This window comes from Drosophila biarmipes, chromosome 3R, assembly GCF_025231255.1.
Source record: "Drosophila biarmipes strain raj3 chromosome 3R, RU_DBia_V1.1, whole genome shotgun sequence".
Taxonomy (NCBI): domain Eukaryota; kingdom Metazoa; phylum Arthropoda; class Insecta; order Diptera; family Drosophilidae; genus Drosophila; species Drosophila biarmipes.
In genome coordinates this window covers 16,675,929-16,697,090 of record NC_066616.1, presented here as the reverse complement: position 1 = coordinate 16,697,090, position 21,162 = coordinate 16,675,929, and positions in this window count along the sequence as shown.

Here is a 21,162-nt window from a genome sequence, read left to right as displayed (position 1 = left end):
TAAATAATATTCACTAAATATTCCTTAAAGTTTTACCCTTGTCTGATGACCACATGACTGCAAGCTGAACAAAGTTCATTCGTCTGCATAGAAATTCTGGTGCCCAGAAACCCTTCTCTAACCGTTTTATTGTGTGTTTAATACTCAAATGGACACTGGACCAGCTGAAAAGGAAAACAATCTTTTAACGCCCCTTTGTCGGCAATTAATGAGTGGAAAGTTCAACTGATTCCCATCCGATTCGAGTTCCCCGCGAATGTAATTACGCAAAGACCTTTTGCGGTGCTCCCCCCGCCTGCCTTTTAACCATTGTCCAGTAATTACCAGATAGAACAGACAGTCGGACGGGCGGACGGGGCATTGCAGCTTTGTTGCTCGGCACTAATTTCCAGGCTAAGCATCGGCTATAATGATTTTCCTTTGAAGCAGTCTGGCATCAAAGATTTCGCCCAAGCAGCCTCGGGTAATTTAATGAAATATCCTGGAAGAATACCGAGCACAAATGTCTGGGCCGAGCACAGAGCCATGCTCAATTATTCCATCTCATTTGGAATATTGGCAAATTAAAAGAAGGTAATTGACCTTTGGCTACTGGCACTCGAAAAATTCCGCTAAAAGAGATCGATATTAGGCTTTCTCACAATCAATTAATCTAATTGATTTGCGTTTTTCTTTAGGCTTGCCAATACATTTGACATACATATTTGTTGTTAGACACATGTGTTTACGGCTGCTTTCGTTGACAGCTGTTTGCCTTTAGAATTCGATGAGATGCCCATTACCATAAAGATATTAATTAAGCCCACAATCAGCAGAACGCAGACTAACACAGAAAGAAATTTTAACCAAACATCTTGTAGCCTCAAAAGTAATATATATTTTATTAAAGGTAATTGAAAATATGTTGTATTTATTTTAATACAATTTCAAAAATACTATTTAGTCACTAAAAATAGGTTTATAATTATAGATTTGTAATTTGATAAGGGTATAATTTTCATGGCTTGACAGATATTTTTTCCAGTATTCCTCGGTTGCTGAGCAGAAGTAGTTAGTTCTAAATGGAAATCGAGACAGCCATGGGAACGGAGCGGGCCTCGATGTGCGAGTAGTGTTCGTCTGGGATGTGGGCCACATCAAACAGACTAATTGGTCGGAGGAGGACACAGGAGCCGGGAGTTGTGGCCCTGGAGATTAATGCCGGCGAAGTGTCATTACGGCCGATGCCTAATTATGCCATGGCGTGCAAATGTCATTAATATCTCTCCAGAATGGCGGACATACCCCTGGTATGACATAGGTTCGGCAAATGTCACGCATACGCCCTGGCAAGCCAGCAATCTCAGCAATTCAATTTCCCAAATGCCTGCTACATAGTTTGTGCCCCTTTTTTTTATTGGTATTTGCTCATACCTTACGCTTGACTAAACAGAAATGCGCCATAAGCCGTATCAGGCTGAAAAGACAATAGAAGGGAGTAAAAAACCGAACACCCACTTCATAAACCATTTGGCAACACACGTAAGTTACACAAACCCACATTGGCACTCACACAGATAGCCGAGCAAACACCAACACCCCTACTGGCTCACACGCACGGAGACTTTCATTTCCTGTCAGCGGAAGTGGTTGTTGCGTCTGCCCCTGTCCATGTGTGTGTGTCAAGTTTTATATATCTCATCTCTTGGCACTTTTTTCGCACGCTTCACAATTTTTACCCTCAGCTGTTTTGAATTTCATTTTTATGTTTGTTTTCTTTCCGAGCATGGCGACAAAAATATGCGACCAGGCGTTTGCATACATGGATGTAGTAAATAAGTGTAGGTTCAGTACACCGAATGCATTACGTATACGCCGTGTGTAACGTCGTTGCTTGCGAGCGGGTTTTGGGCAAATAATGGGAACATGAGCTACTCCAACACGTTTTCGAAGCGATGCGAACAGCCGGTATGTGCATATTGATAGTTTCACAGCTTTCCCCTGGCGAAGGAGATTATTGCGAGCTTTCCCAGCTGAAACTACATGTAAAGATCTACTTCGCAAAAGGGATGGAAAGCCAAGTATTTTCCCTGCAGCAGCAAGCCAAGTACTGCGCTGCATTGCTTTCAGATGACTGGAATTTCTTAGATCAGAATTCGATTGCCTATACACAGAGAGATAAGATTCTTGAGTACAAAATATAAAGCCCTGTAAAGTTATATCCTGCAAAAAATACATCCGCAATATAAGCTAACATAACAGTGGTAATTGTTAGAGGCTTATCCCACTTAAAGACCTCCAAAGTCGACACAAGAGCAATAGGATGTGGTTTTATGTCCTCCCTTACCTGGCTAACAAACTGCATATGGATGGCTTCCAGGCATCTCAACTGGGTCCTTGCGGAGTCGAAACTCGTCCTTTACAGGCTCACATCATTGTTAAGTGGAATTAGAGGAAGGACTATTTTATTGCAGCAATTTCCTTTAAGCCATGCAGCCAACAGCAGGAACACATATAAATCCTGCCGGCAGCAGGCAGCACCGCAGCAGATATATTGTTTGGGGCACAGTCTGCAAAGTTTCCGAAAAGCAAAATGCACTGGCTGGCTTTACTTCCTTCATTTTGTAACTTTTATAAGTATGTTTATGGCGTGGGCGGGGTGGATTGGTTTATTTTTTCATTGGTCCTAGAGCAGACCCAGATGGCGAGACACTAGTGGTCGTGCTCGCTAGTGCTGCCATCACATTGCATTCTGTTTGCACAGCCGCCCAGGAACCACTTTCCATGAAAGTTCTTTCCGCACCCGTGAGCTCCGCACACTTTTCGACCCCTTCGACATCCTGGGAATGTCGTCAAAGGATTTGCGTCACACACGCACACAGAGCAACAGCTGGAAAAGCAATTTTTGCTTTGTATTGGACACCCCCATCCCCGTCCTTCGATTCCCAGAAGCCAAAAAGTAATTCGCAGGCTACCGAGAGGCAGATTCGGCCAGCGGAACTCCCTAATTGAGGCCGGCCAATCTAAATAGGTCCTTTGACTGGACGCGGCTTCCTGGCCAGTTGCGCTGCCACTCTCCCTTCCTCTACCAAATTTGCAGACGATGCGCCGGGAAATGATGGTGCACCTGAGGCCGGATACCACAACGACAGTTGGAGTGGCACGAAGATTAATGACGGTCATCCCCTAGCACCCATGCACATCAACAAAAACATATAAAGATTAAGGTATATTATACGCATTGAAACACCTGTTAAATAGTTCTGATAAGTGTTTATTATAGAATAGAATTTTATCTATTAATCACAGATAAACAATATCGCTCCTGTTGCCTTCTTAAAAATATTATATTGGACCTAGAATTAAAGTGGGAAAACATTTTGTTTTTTAGTTTATAATCCATTGATCCAAAATTGACTTAGTTTTTAGGAGTAAAGTAAGATGAAGGATTTCTTTACCAAATTTTGTAGACTTCTATAACAGCAAACCCGGAACACTCTGGGAAGGCAATGAAGAAAATCCTAAATATCTGAAATCTATATAATAGTTTCATTGGTATTCCCATTATTTCCGAGTGTATCCATCGCCAGAGGACTTTTTGTACGCCTGCCTCTGACAATGTGGCAGCTTGGTTTCGCCCGCAGTGTTCAGAAGTGGTCCTGGCACTCGGGGAGCCCCGGAGTCCTGAAAAATGTGGCCGCATGTTTGCGGTGGCTAACAGCAACTTCAGGGACTCGGCAAGTTGGATGAGGAATGGCAAAAAGGCCATTCAACTTGCAGGGCTTGTGTAGCCAGAAGCCAGCGGGGGGCCTTCTTGGCAAGCACTGAGTGTCTGTGTCACAACCACTTTTCTTTAAACTTGTGGGCTACCACAGGGTAATTTTTACTTAACTGCAGAAATGTTCGATATTAAGTTAGTATAATGGTCTTAAATATAAAAAAAGAAAAACCTAGTAAACTTTGGGTTTAAACTGTCCAAAAAAGAAGAAATACCATACACTCCTTTATAAAATTGTATTTCTCTCCATCTAGCAAGCAACTCTTCCTTTTTGTTACAATGTTTTTGCTGCCGAAACAAATGTTGACTTTAAAAGAAAATCACAGTGAAAATCCTGCCCCATCATCATTTAAGACCACACAAAGTCTGGCGCTGTGTGAGAAGTTTAATCAAAATAATAAACTCAGTTTGTTTTCTAATTTGCCATGCAAAAAAGTTTCAAGGACTCGTTGCTGTTGTGTCTAAGACCATTATCTCGGTCTTTGGCCCACCCCCTGAATTACAGGGTCCCCCTAGAAACCGGGCTCCCTACACCTCTGCAGATGTCTAAACAATATAAGTCGCCTACTGTTACAGTTCATTTGAATGGAAGAAATTTCATAGGAAATGAAGGCGGCACGGCATATTAGATTTCTTGACGCTGGGGCTGGGGTTTGGAAAATTTTGAAATGCAAATGAACAGGGAGACGGGAATGATTCCGAATATTTATTCATAATAAACAAGATAACAATAACAATAATGTCACATGATAAGCCCAGTCAAATGTTATCTCCCCGTCGGTCTGTAATTCGAATTGCGATCCATAAATATTTATGAATCCTGCGAGCACAGACGGCGTAAACAAATGTGTGTGGAAATCTTTCAAACTTTTCCAGGCGCCAACAAGTCCTTGTCCCATTAAAACGTATTAAAATGTATTATTTCGTTTTACGACTAAGTGACAGCCGAAATCTGTTGTGGGGCTATTAAAATGTCATTTCGCAGCTTTTTATACTACATATGTTATACATACATATGTATATATAGCAAATGGCTGGTCAATGGGATTAGCCTAGGTGAGCATTAAACATTTGCCAGGCTGCTCGGGGGAATTTTAATTGCGACTTGTTTCATTTGCATACGTAACTACTTTGCCAACTCTGCAGTTTGATTAAACCAGTGCACTCTGAAAGGGATTTCCTGCGACTTAACTAATTTCGCTAATGTGTACCTGGCAGCAGCTCGTAATATGTTCAAGTTTGAAATTACATCACCGTGGAGCGATACATTCATTAGCTAAATAAGCACTGCCGGTGACAGAGCTAATTCCGTGGGGGTTGTTGTCTTATTAAATATTTACCGGGGTGTTTTGCATTTGCATATGCTTTAGATTGGGCTGGGAAATTAAAAGAATGTTCTTTTTAACTTGAAGAGTCTTGGAAGGAACTCATTTTTGGCATGTGATGAAGGCAAGTTGTCACATTTTAGCTCATCCAAGATAAAGAGCAATAAATGGTTATCAGCTGTTACCTCAATTTTAAATTTAAATTGAGTGTAAAAAAAATTATATTGAGACATAAATATATTAAACATTTATATATTTTGACAGTTTATTTATATATTTGTTTTACTATTATTTTTATTTATATATTAAATTATATTTGAGATATTATGATTAGTAACAACGACGTTTAAGGACCCATTAGCGCATTTGATTGCCAACTAAAACTTAAAGTCTTAAAGCCAAAGTGAAGTGGAACCTGCGCAGCTAGTTATAGCACCCTTGAATATTCAGAGTCTTTTCAGGGAAATCCTCTTACGGATTTATATAAGCAGCTCCAGCTTCAGCCGGGGGAGCAGCGCGCTGGCCAGACAGTTCACGTTCAATGTCCATTTTCGAGGGGTCAACGTAAGCCATATGGCAGTTTGCGAAGACAAAGCCTGTCTCTTATGCAAGCACCTATCGCTCCCAGAATGCTGCAATTCCAGAGCTTTAAACCCTGGCAATTAAGTGCATTCTAGCACACACTGCGGCTCTTTTTGCAGCCCCTGCAGTTGGCATTTATATTTATTAAATTCTGGGTGTGGATATTGTTTTAATATGGCGCATGCCACCAGGAGGCGAGAAAAATAAAGTCAAAGTGTGCCGTTTGGCAAATTAAAAGTGACCCAATGTCTGAATTCTTAAAGGAAAAAAAGCAATATAAAAAGTAAAATAAACAAGGAGACTGGAGGGCAGTCGAGCTGGCGATTCACGTGGCGTATACGTCATGTTGGCTGCCAAATAAATCTGCGCAAGACGGACATGCGGTTGATTTTATTTCTCTTAACTTTTTTATTATTCCCTCCGTTTGTGGAATTTATGGGCCGCGCATAATGTTGATTTAATATTTATAACAACAATTGCCATTTGCCAGAAAGCGCGAGCCGTCAAGTTTTTAATGCCCCTTGCTTCGAATGTACGTATTTGCCAAATTAAGTTTACTTATTTAGTGAATTCTCTCATCCACGCCTCCCGGTTTAATGCCTTTCTTTGGGATTTACTTGGGGCCACAACTGAAATTTTTATTCTCGGCTTACGGGCTTTTATGGCTCATGTTGATCATAAAGTTGCTAAAATAATTGAAATGACATGGCTTAAGTGAGTGCGGAAGTTTTCGGGCGTTTGTTGTTCCTCTGTCATTGTGCTGGACAAATTCGAGGTTGTTTATGATGCCGGCTAATAGCCATCACAATGCGATTGGGGTAAGGAGAGTATGAGTACGCCGGACCAAGTTGGCAAAACTTTTTAAATGGCACAGGGCTTCCACACATGCGACTGGAGAACATGCGTGGCAGTTGCGATAAACTCGGTGTGGTAAAAAGTTTTTCGACGCAGTTCCACAATTAAGAGAAAATATCAAACAATGGGCTCTGATTTAACAAAACAAATGCGCTTCAAAGATAATGGGTTTGGCGCTTCAATTTGTTTGTGATTTATTGATAGCATTCTGGGTAGTGGTAGTGAGTTTAAATAACATTTTATTTAATTTTACTTACGATTAAACGGAAAACATATAATTTTAAAATATTTAATTTAAAAATTACGTTGGTAAAAGTTTTTTCTAAAAGGAAAAAAATTGGATTTTGCCACATATAATATATCAGTTTTATTATTTTCTTGACTTTCTCTACATTTTTAGGTGACAATTAATTAAACTAAATTGGCTAAATTAGGTTACAGTTAAAATTGATTATTGCAATTAAATATAACATTTAAGTTTTATTAGCTGCGTTGTATTAAAAATCTACCAGGGCATAATTAGTTCTATAAAAAGCGATAAAAAAGCAAGTTTTTATTTATAAATTTAATTCGATTTAATATTTTTCGAAATTCCATAGAAAATCCCATCATAAACTAATAGTTTAAGTAATTGGAATTTAATTTCTGGTTTATGAAAAGCCTTGTGTTAAAACTCTCCTAGGTGTCAATTTATTCCACGAAATGTGACAAGCAATGATAAAATTATACCGAAATTTAATTTAATATGACGTTTGCAAAAGTCTACCGAGAATTACTGCAGCATTTTTGTGGCTCTCACTTTTGCGCTTGCAAAGTACTGTGATACTTCGACCTGTCCATCTGTCCTGGGGATTCAGATGAATGTGAAAAATAATTTGAACAAAATCGAAACTAGAAATGCAATATTCAGCATTCCGGCTTCGCTTGACGGTTGATTGATGATTGCTGGCACAGAACTTTGCATATTTCAACTATGACTGCGGTGAGCTGGGACTAAGCTGGAATATTTGCCAACCAGGAGGAATTGTGTGCAGTTAGGACATCATGTTTTACATTTTATTTAAATAGGCAGCCGCAGGGCGACCATTTTCCACCGGGGACCCGACATGTTTTACAGCTTTTTGCGGCGGAGACCGGGAGTTTGGCAACTTTTGCGCAACTTTGTCGTTAATGTTCGGAGCCCATTTAAGTTGCCGGCAAAGGGGAGTATTTATACGCGGCGTCTTTCCCATTAACGATGCTCTTTCCCCGGCGAGAGAACCCCCATCTGCGTCATCATCAACAACTTTGGCCTAAGCCATTTGGCCAAAAAGGCAATTAGTTCACCTTGGGAATCGGAGTGTGCGAAGGCGACATTGGGACGGGATTAGTTGTATTCCAACCAGATGGGACGACCCAGATTCGTTTACATGGCGCATATGCAAATTTACGCCCCAAACGTGACAAACCAAAAACAAGCCGAGACCTTCTTGGCCAGCAAAATAATTGACAAAGCACCTGAGATTGCCTCACGTTCGAGCAGTGTTTGCCCAAGTTTAATAGAGCGTTTTGTAGGAGGGCTTTCAACAAGTGTTGCATCAATTCTGCCCAAGGCCATGGGCAATTGCCTTTATTGAAAGTCTTCCCAGCTGACATTTACCAATTTTTTTTCATTTACCTGATTTTTCTCCCCTGTTGCCAAATTTTAATAAACGCTAGATACTTTGCCAACTTTGGCGACGGAATATTTTTCCAGTCCCAACCAGGCTCTGACCTCAACAAAGCAAACCCCAACCTGGCCAACAAAAAGGACAGGAGCAGCCTTGAAAAATATGAAGAGGAAGCCGTTGAGCTGTGAGACCAAGCCGGGCAAAGGAAGGAGCAATTTTTTCCATTAACACACAGAAAAAAAACAGTCCTCAAAAAATGGTGTGTAAAGTATTTTTAAATGGGGCTGTTTTTATGAAAAAACACGAGAAGGGGATTAAATCCATGAAAGTTTACAATCAACAGTTAAATTGACTCGTTTGGTCATATTTTTTTTTATATGAAAGAGGATTATACTTTATTTATATTTTACAATTGTAAAACCAACCAACAGCTCAATTATTTATATATGTTTTAAAGCCTTTAAATTTTTTTCGCTAAAGGGTGGTTTTTACTACTATAAAAACCGAACAACTTCAAGCTAGTTATTGGTTTACAAATTTAATGCTAAAAAAGATATTATTTTTGAACATGATACAATTTTTTCCGGCGCAGCATCCCTACCAATTTTTCCAGCCTTCTCAGCCAGACGACACCGTCAAATCTTTGGCAAGTCGACATAATTCAATTTGTTCGGCCTGCTGAAAGATGGCTAAAATTTAACGAGGCCCCGCAAAATGGTAGCATTTGAACCCCGACGAACATAAATTAAGCGTTTTAACTGCTTTCCCGGTTTCTTATACACAGGGCCAAAACGACGGGAAAGAGTTTAAGTGTTGAGCCCAGTCTCGTTTGTTCGACACGCAATTTGCGTTTTTGTGTGATTGAAATGGAATGCTTTGTGCCGCGACAGAGTCGTAAACTTAATTTGACAAATTGCGAGCTTAGCAGGGGGAGAAGAGTCACCCACTTTCCACTTTTCACTGGGGAAATTCATACATATGTAGGCCTGGTTTGGGAAGAAACCCCCTATTTGTTTTTCCTCTTCTCCTTTATTTTTAGAGGCTGCCACATAAGCGGCTTAATTGCGCGCCTTTTGATGGGCTCATAAAAAGGGCAAACGATCCGAATCGGAATCGTATACTATACGTTTGGCCCAGATGTGGGTGCAGTTTTCAGCTCCGGAAATGTGTCGCCAGCCTGCGAAATATCATAAAGGGCATTAATTAAATGGAATAATTCCGGCACATGACAAGTGAAATCGCCAACCGAGCAATTCCCTCAAAATGCGTAACAAAGCGGTTAATAATAAAGGAGTGAAAAATCCTTTTAGAATTTGAAATTATGGCGATAAAAAAGTGTCACGTTCCGCGAATATTTTCCCTCGGGATGATAACGCAAATTGATTATGATCTAAAATGGCGAATTTATGCAGTCGTGCCTGGTGAACTTTTAAGGACTCAACTGGGCATTCGCCCAGCATAATTTAAGGCAGTTTTCATAAGCGCACTCTCCTTTCCACTGGGACTTACGAAACAAGGCCAAGAAGAGTAGTTGAAAAGGAGAAGTGTGAAGCTATAAAATGGCCAGAAGGATCCTTCCTTTTATACCAACCAAAAGTCTGGGTGGAATATCTCAGGTTGGCAAGGCACTTGTTGCACTGGCGGACGTAAAAAGCAAATAAATTCCCCCTAAGACCCTCCTAAATACATGTATAAACTGGGGTCAGCTGGCTGAGCAGCTTAAAATAACAAGAATTTCCTAGACTAATTAGTAGAGCGGCCAAGAGGTCATTCAGTGCCAGCCATGGCTCTAAAAACTAAAAGGATACTGTTGTCCGGGCAAAAGCTTTGCAAATTTAATTAGCCAAAAAAGAGGCGAAATTTTAAGCACTACTAGCAGGAGAAAGTTGCAAAAATAATTTGTAAAAAAAGTTAGGTAAAAAACTCTCTCCTCAAACATGATAATTGAACTTTCCTAGACAAACTCTTTAATTGAATTTGCCGGGCAATTCTTTCCCGTTCGCTTCCAGGCCATTGGAGGCGAATGGATCCCAAGTTGGCCAAAACCGAGAGGAACCCGTGTTACGTGCTGATGTCCTGGCCATAACACTTCAAATGTAATGGCCAGATCGATGGGCCAAACGGAGATAAACTGACATGGCCAAATGGACTGGTCAATGTCTAGCTGAATGGGCCCAAATGAGCCCTTTTTCTTTCCTTTTTCGGCCAACTTGGGGCAGTGCCTTTGATGCGGATGTCGGTCTGTCAGTCTGTCAGAGGAGCCAGAGAAAAATCTAGCGAAGATAAATGACCACTGGGCAAGAACAACAACATCAAACCGGGATACTTTGACCAACTTTTAGTGGCGAGAAACAAAACTTGGTCAAAGTCACAGGCCATAAAACCCAAATCGTCAGTTAATTAAGGCTTCAGTTGTCCCAAAAGCACTTCTCACATGGCCAAAACTTTGGCCCGAAGTTTGCATTTTAATTAGTCCGAGGCAGTTGACGACGACACTTGAACTATGGCATTCGGCAAGACCACGTCTGTGACCAAAAACAGGGCCATAATCAGATTTGTGGTTGAAGGGAATTCAATCCCTGAACTAAAAATAAAGGCTGGGATTGTTTTAGATTTCAACAGGATACGCCGAGAGTGGGTTTGTGTTTATATTTGGCTCGCCAGGATAACAGCAAACATTTATGGCTTGCCGCCCGCCAAGTGTCTTCTTGCAAACAAAGGAAACAATTTGTATCAAGTAATAACAAAAGTGAACCAAAAATATAAACTGCCATTGACGTCAACGTTGTGCCGACATTTAAATGCAAAATACAAGAGAGGGGAGCAGCTCAAAAATAAAAACAAAACCAGAGAATGCTTTGATTTCTTTGATGTATACATTTTCCAGAGCTTGTTAATGAAGACTAAATTGTGAGTGTATATTTGCTTATGAAATTGAGAAATGCCAACGCAACCAAGAGGCCCAGAGAAGAGGAAAGGGAGTCTGAGTGGCAGAAGGTTAAAAATGTGTCTATTTAGGCCGAAAAAAGAACTTGATACGCTGGCTTAGCCCGGGGGATGTGCAAATGAAACCGAATTGATTTCATAAAATCCAAGAAATCGTGGTGTTCTTCAATTGCTCTTCTGAGAATAATTTTACAGATTCATGATAGGAAAAAACCAGTCATATAGGCGAATCCCTTTACAGATTACCAATACGATAATACTCTTAAAGAAGGGCCTGTTAAAGCTTCAAATATCCGCTATATAATATTTCTGCCCCACTGAATCTCAGGAAAAACATTTTTGCCCTTGTGGAATTTTCTGCTTAAGGGTTTAAACTTCAATTCAATTTTTCCAGTCACCCCTTTTGCTCGAGCTCACTTGCTGGTTAATTCGCTTTTGCATAAATTCCATATCATTCGGCTGCTGTTGAGCTTAATATTTGCATAAATAGATAGAGATCTTGCTGTGAAATTTGCATAAGTTGACGAGCAAACAAAACAAAATTGAAAGAATAACCCAGAAAGTATGAAAAAATTATGATTTTCCTTTCATGCACTTAAAGGCAACATGAGTTTTGAAGGGCAGTGGAAATGTTTGAGGAAAATCTTGCTACAGCGACACTTCCTAATTGAGATTCCATAACGGCTGCCGTCGTTTGCACAGTTAGTTAAACAAGGGGGCGAGCAAATTTTCCTATTTGCTTAATGCCCTGCGTCGATTTGACAGCATCTCTGGGCCACCCTTTCCCCTGAAAATTCCCTTCAATCCAGCAAAATCCGGGGAAACTGCCCCTGTCCACCCGTTACCGATTCCCAGTCACGATTCTTTGGAAACGGGGATCACGTCGGAATGGCAAATAGAAAAGGAATTCCCACGCATTTCTCCTTCAATCTGCATTATGCTGGCTTTTCACCGGAGTGGCGCATGTTTGTAATTGCTGGGCGGTTCGGCGTTTAAGCGCTTTTGGCCCAAATCAAAGCGGGTTTTCGGCCTGACCTCTGACCTCCGAGGAACTTATCTCTGGCTAATTGAAAAATCAGAATAAATAAGCTGAATTATGCAAATTAGGATTACCCTTAGAGGTAATTATTTACACTTGCCTCTGCGTTTTAAAGCATTTTGCTTGTAGAATACTTTTACGCAGCTGCGGTTGGGCGGCGGACTCTGCGTATACTTGATTTGCAGACCGTAAATCAAACGTGGCATGATGCATGGATATCCTGGATGGCAGCAGAAATACTTTCCAACTCTCCCCGGGCGAGTGGCGAAAAAATCGAGACTCAGACGAGGTCTTATCTGTTTCATTTTTCCACACTCGCCACAAACAAAGATTAATTGGAATAATGGAGGAATATATTTCAAGGCTAAAATCAATATGAAGGGTTTATTTTGTTTTATATTAAATACAGATACTACATAATTGGTAACTTAAGCATGGTTACAGAATAACTTAACTAAAAAAGGCATAAAACGTAACACTATTGAAATGATTTAAAATATAGTTTGAGGTCCCTAAAAGTAAGCAATGAATTAAGAAAAGTTGCCTTTCTTAACCAAAAATATATTGTTGCCTACTTTTGGACACTCACAAAAAACGTTTTAAAATTAATTTAAAACTCCAGAAATTTTGGTTGTTAAATTTATGGATTTCTTTAGTGTAGTAAGCACTTTAAAATGAAAGTGTTTTATCGGCAGTCAGCACTAAGGACTTGCTGTTTATCAGGCTGTGCAACGCCTCTTTGCCAATATCCCCTTGACATTTGGGCCTCAAGCCGCCTCGGCACCCACTTTCCCATATAAATAAATAATGAGAAGTGAAACCGCTGTTCAAAAGGCAATTGACTGGAAAAAAGGTGGCCATGTCCGATGTCCCAAGTCAAGTGAGTGTGCAAATGTTTGGACATCGGTCAGGTGGCCTTCGACTCGGCCCGTCTGCCGATGCGGTTTGTTTGCTCCCCTCGATTTGTGTAATATTTTTCATGCCCGCAGGTCGACAGCCAATTTCCTTGCCCTTTGCGGCTAATCAGGGACACGTGCTTGCTTGTATATACATAGGTATAGACGGGGTTATTCCGAACCTTTTTAAATTTAAAAGGAAGTCATTTTTAATAGCCTTAAATGGACAGCCATCTTACAGGGGGAGTAATCTTTAAATATATGCCTTTCATTTGTCTAAAATAGTCTAAATCGCTTTAAAAATTTTAAATGATTAAAAAATCGTATTATTTTGAATGTAAAATTCCCTTTGTTTTGAAATTAGTTGAAAACAAAATTTTCAAATACTTCATTTACTAAGCTCACTAAACAAACTCAAATTGCCAAATATTTCTGGACTTCACCCACTCGAAAATAAAACTTTTGTTGGTTTTGGTTTAGCCAGTAATTCTGTTAGAGAATGGCAGACGAGTTTTGGAGCGCGTTGGAAAACAAGTTGGTGAAATTTAGATTTTATTTCATTAATATTTACACACGATTTTCCGCTCCGGTGGACATGCCCTTCTCCCTCTGGAGATCCTTTGGTGTCCTGTGTCCTGTGTCCGGTGCAGTCAAAAGCGAAAGGATGAGCAAACACCGACTGCAGCTAGCAGTTTTTCATTTCCAGTTTTCCCTGACACAAGTTGGCACGTCATCAACACGGACACACGCTCCTGATGCATTGCATCCCATCAGGATCTGTAATCTCGAGGGAAAAGTTGCGGATGCAGCATCAAAACCAGTTCTCGCAATTGCCAAATTCTGCACGTTTTGTTTACACTTTATTATTCTGTATGGCTTGGCCTTAAGGGTTGACTTACTTTCTTACTAAGGTATTTATGAAGAAGTCGACAGATGGTGTGGCTTTAAGGTCTAATGGTTTTCGAAACTCTGACAGGCGACTTGCGTGGGCGAATCGGAATTCAGCAATTAATCATAATGCGGCGGAGGTTGGTACAAATAACGCTAATACCAACTAAGAAAACGGCAAAACCATAATAACAATTGCGGGAAAACTTGGTCTAAGACAGACTCATCACTGGGAAAAAAATATTTAAGGAAGAACCTTTTTCAGCTAAATTTGAAGGCAATGTTTTGGTATTTAAGAACTTCATTTTTCATTTTATTTTTTAACTACATTTGGCGGATAATAGATAAAATATAAATATTTTTAAATTTCAGAGTTTTGTATTATTTTTCTTTCTTTTACAACAACTATATTACATTACATTACATACAAAATGTTTTCATAGATAATGGACTCCATACAACTTATGACATTTATTAAAGTATTAATTTATTAGGAGTACTGAGTCAAGGAACCTAAAATCATTTTTGAATTAAGTGTAATATTTAATATTTTTTTCTGTACATTTTATCGTTCATAATTTGATTGCTAACTTAATTTTAATTCCCAAGTTGCAGCAAACAATTCAACAATTCATTCATCATTTCTGACTCTATTTTTCCCCCAGTTATGGCCAGTGGAAATGTATGCACTGTTTCCTTATCCCGGCCCCTTATCAAGTCGGTTTCACTGTAGGGGCCTTAGTGGGCGGTGCGTGGGAGTGGGCGTGGCAGTACAGGCGGACATTGCATTGTTGCCGACAGTTGCAGCCAAGCGAGTAAAATGTTTAACAAGCGCGAAATTCGCGCAAGGCAAAGCAAAGCGAAGTGAAGACGACAAAGACCAAAAGATAAAATGTTCAGAGTTTGGGTCCTTTTTTTCTCATTTGGTCCTTTTTTTGGTCCTCGGTGATTTATTTTAGGCATTCCTATTCTATTTGGTTACCCAGTAGTTTGTGTTGGTGGAAGGTTGCAGGGCTTAGGGGAAGGCTGCATTTTATAGGGCTATAAAAATATATCAACTTAAGATTTTACTGTGCTAAAATGGGGTTTTATAGATATTTATTACGATTACGATTACGAAAAATGTTTGACGATTTGTTTTTTTTTTTTGTAATAAATTGTTGGTAATATTACTGAAGCCACAGAAATAATGTTAATCACTTTTGAATGCAGAACATGATTTTTTAATGTATCACTTAGCAAAATTCCCATGTAATGGGTACCCCTGCTGTCCAATCCCCTGTAATTATTTCGTGCTCTTCTCTTTGGGTCGCAGACGCTGGAGAGTATAATTAAATTTTTGGTCCTAGTTGTTTACAACAGCCGACGTCTCGGTTAATCTTTTGATTAACTCGCAGTCAGACAATGAGAATGCATGTCCCTGGCTCTGACAACTTGATAATCTTTGCATCACAGAGGAAAGTAAAAGTGAAAGTGGGAGCGAGAGTGGAGGAGCAGGAGCTGGCTGAAAAGCTGGGAAGCCCTCATCCAAAAGCGCCATGTGGCAGCATTTGATGAAATATAAAACTTCAAAACGAGTCTGACAGCTGCTGACATTGCTATTTCCTCTTACCAGTGTCTTTGTGTGTGTGTGCTTTCCACAGGATCTGTATCTGTGTGTGCGTGTCAGGATTAAGCCAGCGCATCATTAAACAGACGGCTGCACATTGCGCATACGTCACGTGGCACGCAAGGAAAATGTGTAACGACTTTTGATACATTTCGCTCATGTTCATAGTGCAGCCTCTTATGAGATTTGTCATCGGCGAATCAACTGCCAACTTAGAGGCATTCAAATGCTCAACAATTAATCAGCTTATCCCCGACTGACATGAAATGTGATTGCCAAAGGAGCCCCCAAAATCGTCGAAAAATCATTTCACTTCTTTGGAATTCTCTCAACTGCAGTCAATACACTTTGCCATTGCCATTGCCATTGCCATTGCCACCGCCTTGACGAAGAAAATCAGCTTGAGACTTACAAGTCATTGTGGAATTCCTCAGAAAAAAATATTTTTATCGCACATTCCCAGGCGTCGAGCATTTTTGGTCGTGTTCCAGACGACATCTTGACTTTGCCCATTGAAACCGGTGAAGTAGTTTTTGATTTTCGATATTGCTTCACGCTTTAAATGACACATTGCAAGTGGGTCTGTTAAGAAGTTTTATTAGTTAAAGGTGTATTTAATTACATTTTAGTTGAAGACATAAAAATACTTTTTTCTATATTATAAAGTATGGAGCTGAAGCCTATTCAAGCATGTCTATACAAAATAGGCTACAATATTCACTTTTACAAACCACTTTTTAATTTAATTAACGATATTGGGGAAAATTAATACTGAGAACGCCCGCGAGCTGTCTGAAGAAATATCGGATCCTTAGGAAAAACACAAGAAAAAATCCTTTGTGGGACTCGTCCGTTATGGCCATAAAGGGGGGCAATTACCAACACTTGCAACGGTATTTAGCCGACCCGTCCGGCCCGAAATTGAAGTAAAATAAACAAAATTAATATGCTGCCACCCGTCGGCAGGCCCCAAGGCACGTCTAAACACAATGGACCGCCCGCCAGAGAATCCCGCACATGTTTGTGGCCTGAGTGGGCCAGTTTCGACCAGGTCGTTCATTCATGTGGAAATGTATATCGTTCATGTATGAGGGGTGGTGAGGTTACAACGTTATATACTCGCCGCTTATTATTTTGCAATTGGTGCTTGGACACCAGCAATGCGCACTCACTTAATTGTTATGCATGCGTTTGCAGACAACGAGCAAACAATTCTGATATTAAAACCTGCCCTTAAAGATGCGTCCTTCGACAGACGTTCCGGGAGATGGAAACAACCCTAAGAAGTGCCTTATATAAGGTATTATCACTGTGGACGCCAGCGCGTCTTTTAGGTTTGGACCACTTTTGGAGAAAAAAATATTGATTTTTAGCCAAAAAAAATTTTAATTTTAACCCAAAAACAATCAGCATTTTTGGTGAAACAAGAAAAATATTGGTCCAAATGTGGAATGTAATACCTTGTTAAACTCGTAATAAAATTTCCAATCCATTGGCATTCCCAGCTAAAAATTTTATTTTTGGTAAATTTTTGGAAAAAATTACGGTGCTACCCTTTATAAAAAAATCAAAATTTTCGAAATTTTTTCATTTTCAGAATCAGCCAGAAAATTACTGCAATTAATTATTTGGCTTTTTAGCTGGCCAAAACAGCGTGTCTTTTAGACTTTCGACGAATTTTGACCAAGATACACAAAAAAAGGTAAACAAAAATATCAGTTTTTGGCAAAAAACAAAAGTTGAAATTTTTCACCCAAAAACAATCAGCATTTTTGGTGAAACAAGAAAAATATTGGTCCAAATGTGGAATGTAATACCTTGTTAAACTCGTAATAAAATTTCCAATCCATTGGCATTCCCACCTAAACATTTTATTTTTGGTAAATTTTTGGAAAAAATTACGGTGCTACCCCTTATAAAAATTTCAAAATTTTCGAAATTTTTTCATTTTCAGAATCAGCCAGAAAATTACTGCAATTAATTATTTGGCTTTTTAGCTGGCCAAAACAGTGTGTCTTTTAGACTTTCGACGATTTTTGACCAAGTTACACAAAAAAACGTAAACAAAAATATCAGTTTTTGGCAAAAAACAAAAGTTGAAATTTTTCACCCAAAAACAATCAGCATTTTTGGTGAAACAAGAAAAATATTGGTCCAAATGTGGAATGTAATACCTTGTTAAACTCGTAATAAAATTTCCAATCCATTGGCATTCCCAGCTAAAAATTTTATTTTTGGTAAATTTTTGGAAAAAATTACGGTGCTACCCCTTATAAAAAAATCAAAATTTTCGAAATTTTTTCATTTTCAGAATCAGCCAGAAAATTACTGCAATTAATTATTTGGCTTTTTAGCTGGCCAAAACAGTGTGTCTTTTAGCCTTCCAACGATTTTTGACCAAGTTACACAAAAAAAGGTAAACAAAAATATCAGTTTTTGGCAAAAAACAAAAGTTGTAATTTTTCACCCAAAAACAATCAGCATTTTTGGTGAAACAAGAAAAATATTCGTCCAAATGTGGAATGTAATACCTTGTTAAACTCGTAATAAAATTTCCAATCCATTGGCATTCCCAGCTAAAAATTTTATTTTTGGAAATTTTTTGGAAAAAATTACGGTGCTACCCCTTATAAAAAAAATCAAAATTTTCGAAATTTTTTAATTTTCGGAATCAGCCAGAAAATACTGCAATTAATTATTTGGCTTTTTAGCTGGCCAAAACAGTGTGTCTTTTAGACTTTCGACGATTTTTGACCAAGTTACACAAAAAAAGGTAAACAAAAATATCAGTTTTTGGCAAAAAACAAAAGTTGTAATTTTTCACCCAAAACTCGTAATAAAATTTCCAATCCATTGGCATTCCCACCTAAAAATTTTATTTTTGGTACATTTTTGGAAAAAACTTACGGTGCTACCACTTATAAAAAACTCAAAATTTTTGAAATTTTTTAATTTTCAGAATCAGCCAGAAAATTACTGCAATTAATTATTTGGCTTTTTAGCTGGCCAAAACAGTGTGTCTTTTAGACTTTCGACGATTTTTGACCAAGTTACACAAAAAAAAAGTTCAGTTTTTGGCAAAAAACAAAAGTTGTAATTTTTCACCCAAAAACAATCAGCATTTTTGGTGAAACAAGAAAAATATTGGTCCAAATGTGGAATGTAATACCTTGTTAAACTCGTAATAAAATTTCCAATCCATTGGCATTCCACTAAAAATTTTATTTTTGGTACATTTTTGGAAAAAACTTACGGTGCTACCCCTTATAAAAAAGTCAAAATACGAGTTTAACAAGGTATAACATTCCACATTTGGACCACTACTTTTCTTGTTTCGCCCAAAATGTTGATTTATTGGCATTTCCACCTAAAAATTTTAATTTTGCTCAATTTTTGGAAATAAATGTAGACCTTATGAAAAAGTAAAAATTTTCAAAAATTTTTAGTTGTAAGATTCAGCCAAAAAATTACTGCGATCAACTATGTGGCTTGTTATACACTTTTTGTCGCTGAAATTACCGCTCGGACGTTATTGAGCTAATAAAATTTGATGATTACTGCAATCGTCACAGGAGTTTTTGTTTATTAAAAGAAACTGATATTGCTAATATTATCGAAAGCTTAAAAAAAACTGCAAAATAAAAATGATATCTCACGAATCCAGCACATATAAAGCTGTTAAAGCATAGATTGCCAGCTGTGAGTGGCCAAAGCAGTGGCACTTGTCTGCCCATTCATTAGGCCTGGCCAACATGGCGTATCAAAAGCATAAAACTAAATATTGCAGGGCATTTCATCTCTCCAAATGTCAACAAGGTCGCTGGCAATGAGCCCTTTGCAAAGGGATCAGGGTTTAGGGATCCGGATGGGGCCACATATCGGCGCACCGCAATCCCGTACAAAAACACCGAATCTCGGTCCGCCAGTGCTTAATTAAATCTCGTCGGACAAGTTTATTTCACTTTCTCCCTCCCCGGCGGGCTGTCAAATTAGGGCCAACTCCCCAAAAAGGCGGCGGCAGTTGCACCAACTTTGTGGGTTTCGCCCTCACTGAAACTAATTTCAGCAACTAGATGATGTCAAGTCATTAAGTTATATTTGGCCAGCTGGGAGAAGTGGCGAACGATCCAGAAATAGTTCAGTTGAGCTGGCCATGATAGTGGCCGTATTGCCCGCCGAGGGTCAAAGTCAAAGGAACAAAGTTCACTGAGCCCGTTCGCAGGACTTGTTGCATACTTTCGTGGCCCGCCTGTTAAAATGATAAAACGGAATTGCTCGTAAAAGGGGCGAAAGGCATGGAGAATTACAAGGATTCTTGAAAATAAAGTTGGCTAATTGGACTTCATGCGGGGCTTACAGTAAATTTAATATAAGAACTTTTAACTGCGTTTGGCAGGGGGTGAATCTATTAAACTTAAACAGGAATTATAATTAAAGGGTGACTCATTACACCCATGTGGCGCATAAATGCCGTTTAAGCTATGGGAAGCATGCGTTTAATTAAACTTAATGAGCAACCTAATTTATTATAAACCTAATATATGACCTGTTAGGTTTGCAAGCGATGAATTTAATGAAGTCTGATGTATGAAATAAAATTTAATCAGATACGTAATTTAATAAAAACCTAATAAATGAAATTCTGAATCTGTGCAGAATTAAATACATATGTTTCAAAATTCCAGCTTATCGGGTATTATATGATAATAACATAAATATGTTTCCAGGGGTTTCTATCACACTCTTCGCAATAAATATTTTAGTTCTAGTTGCTAAAAATTAAGCTGCATTAACAAGGACATTAAATACAATCCCTCAACCCAGTAGTTCCGCCGGTCTGACGTCAATGATGAGCATACTTATTTGCCACTGGCAATATCTGAGTTTTTCATTTGACTTTACCGCCCGATGGCAAGCAAGTGAAATGGCAAATGGTCCTGTAGCTTAAGGCAGTCCCTGTGGGAGGAGTGCTTTAAATTGTCAGCCCCTGTTTCGGGACTTGACGCCAATCCTCAGCAAATCTCACCTGCCAGGTGGGAGGACCAGCTGAGGGCCTGCCTACAGCTGATTAAGCTCATTTATCAAAAGTGAAGCCGACAGCCAGCTGGAGGATGCTCCAAGTGCTTCAGTCGGCTTAGGGTTCACGCAATTAAATGGCGCCCAAACAGAGAGACCGAGAAATCGCCTACGGCTCTCGCCAAGTTGAAGTCAATATTGATATTAGCGCTGGGAATCCGAAATTCGCCTACAAATTCCCCAGGAGTAACGAACGGGGGAACAACGCAGGCTTGCAGGCCAAGGAATTTTGGTATTCGAAAAGTTTCCAGGCGCGCATCAATTTGGCAAGACAAACATATAATCGTTAAAGTTTTAATTGTACTGTGTAAATGTGTTGTGCTGCCATCTTAATTTGGATTGAACAAAGTTTAGATATATATTAACAAAGTTGGCGCTGCTAAAGAGGGCAGAATTTAATTCGAACTGATAAAATTTTCCCAAATCCAATACAATTATAAATTAAGGGAAAATTAGGTGCGAGAATAACTCTAGGGCTTAATAGATACATTTTTCTTTAATGTGAGAAAAACCAATTTATGTATTCTTTCAGGTTGAAAA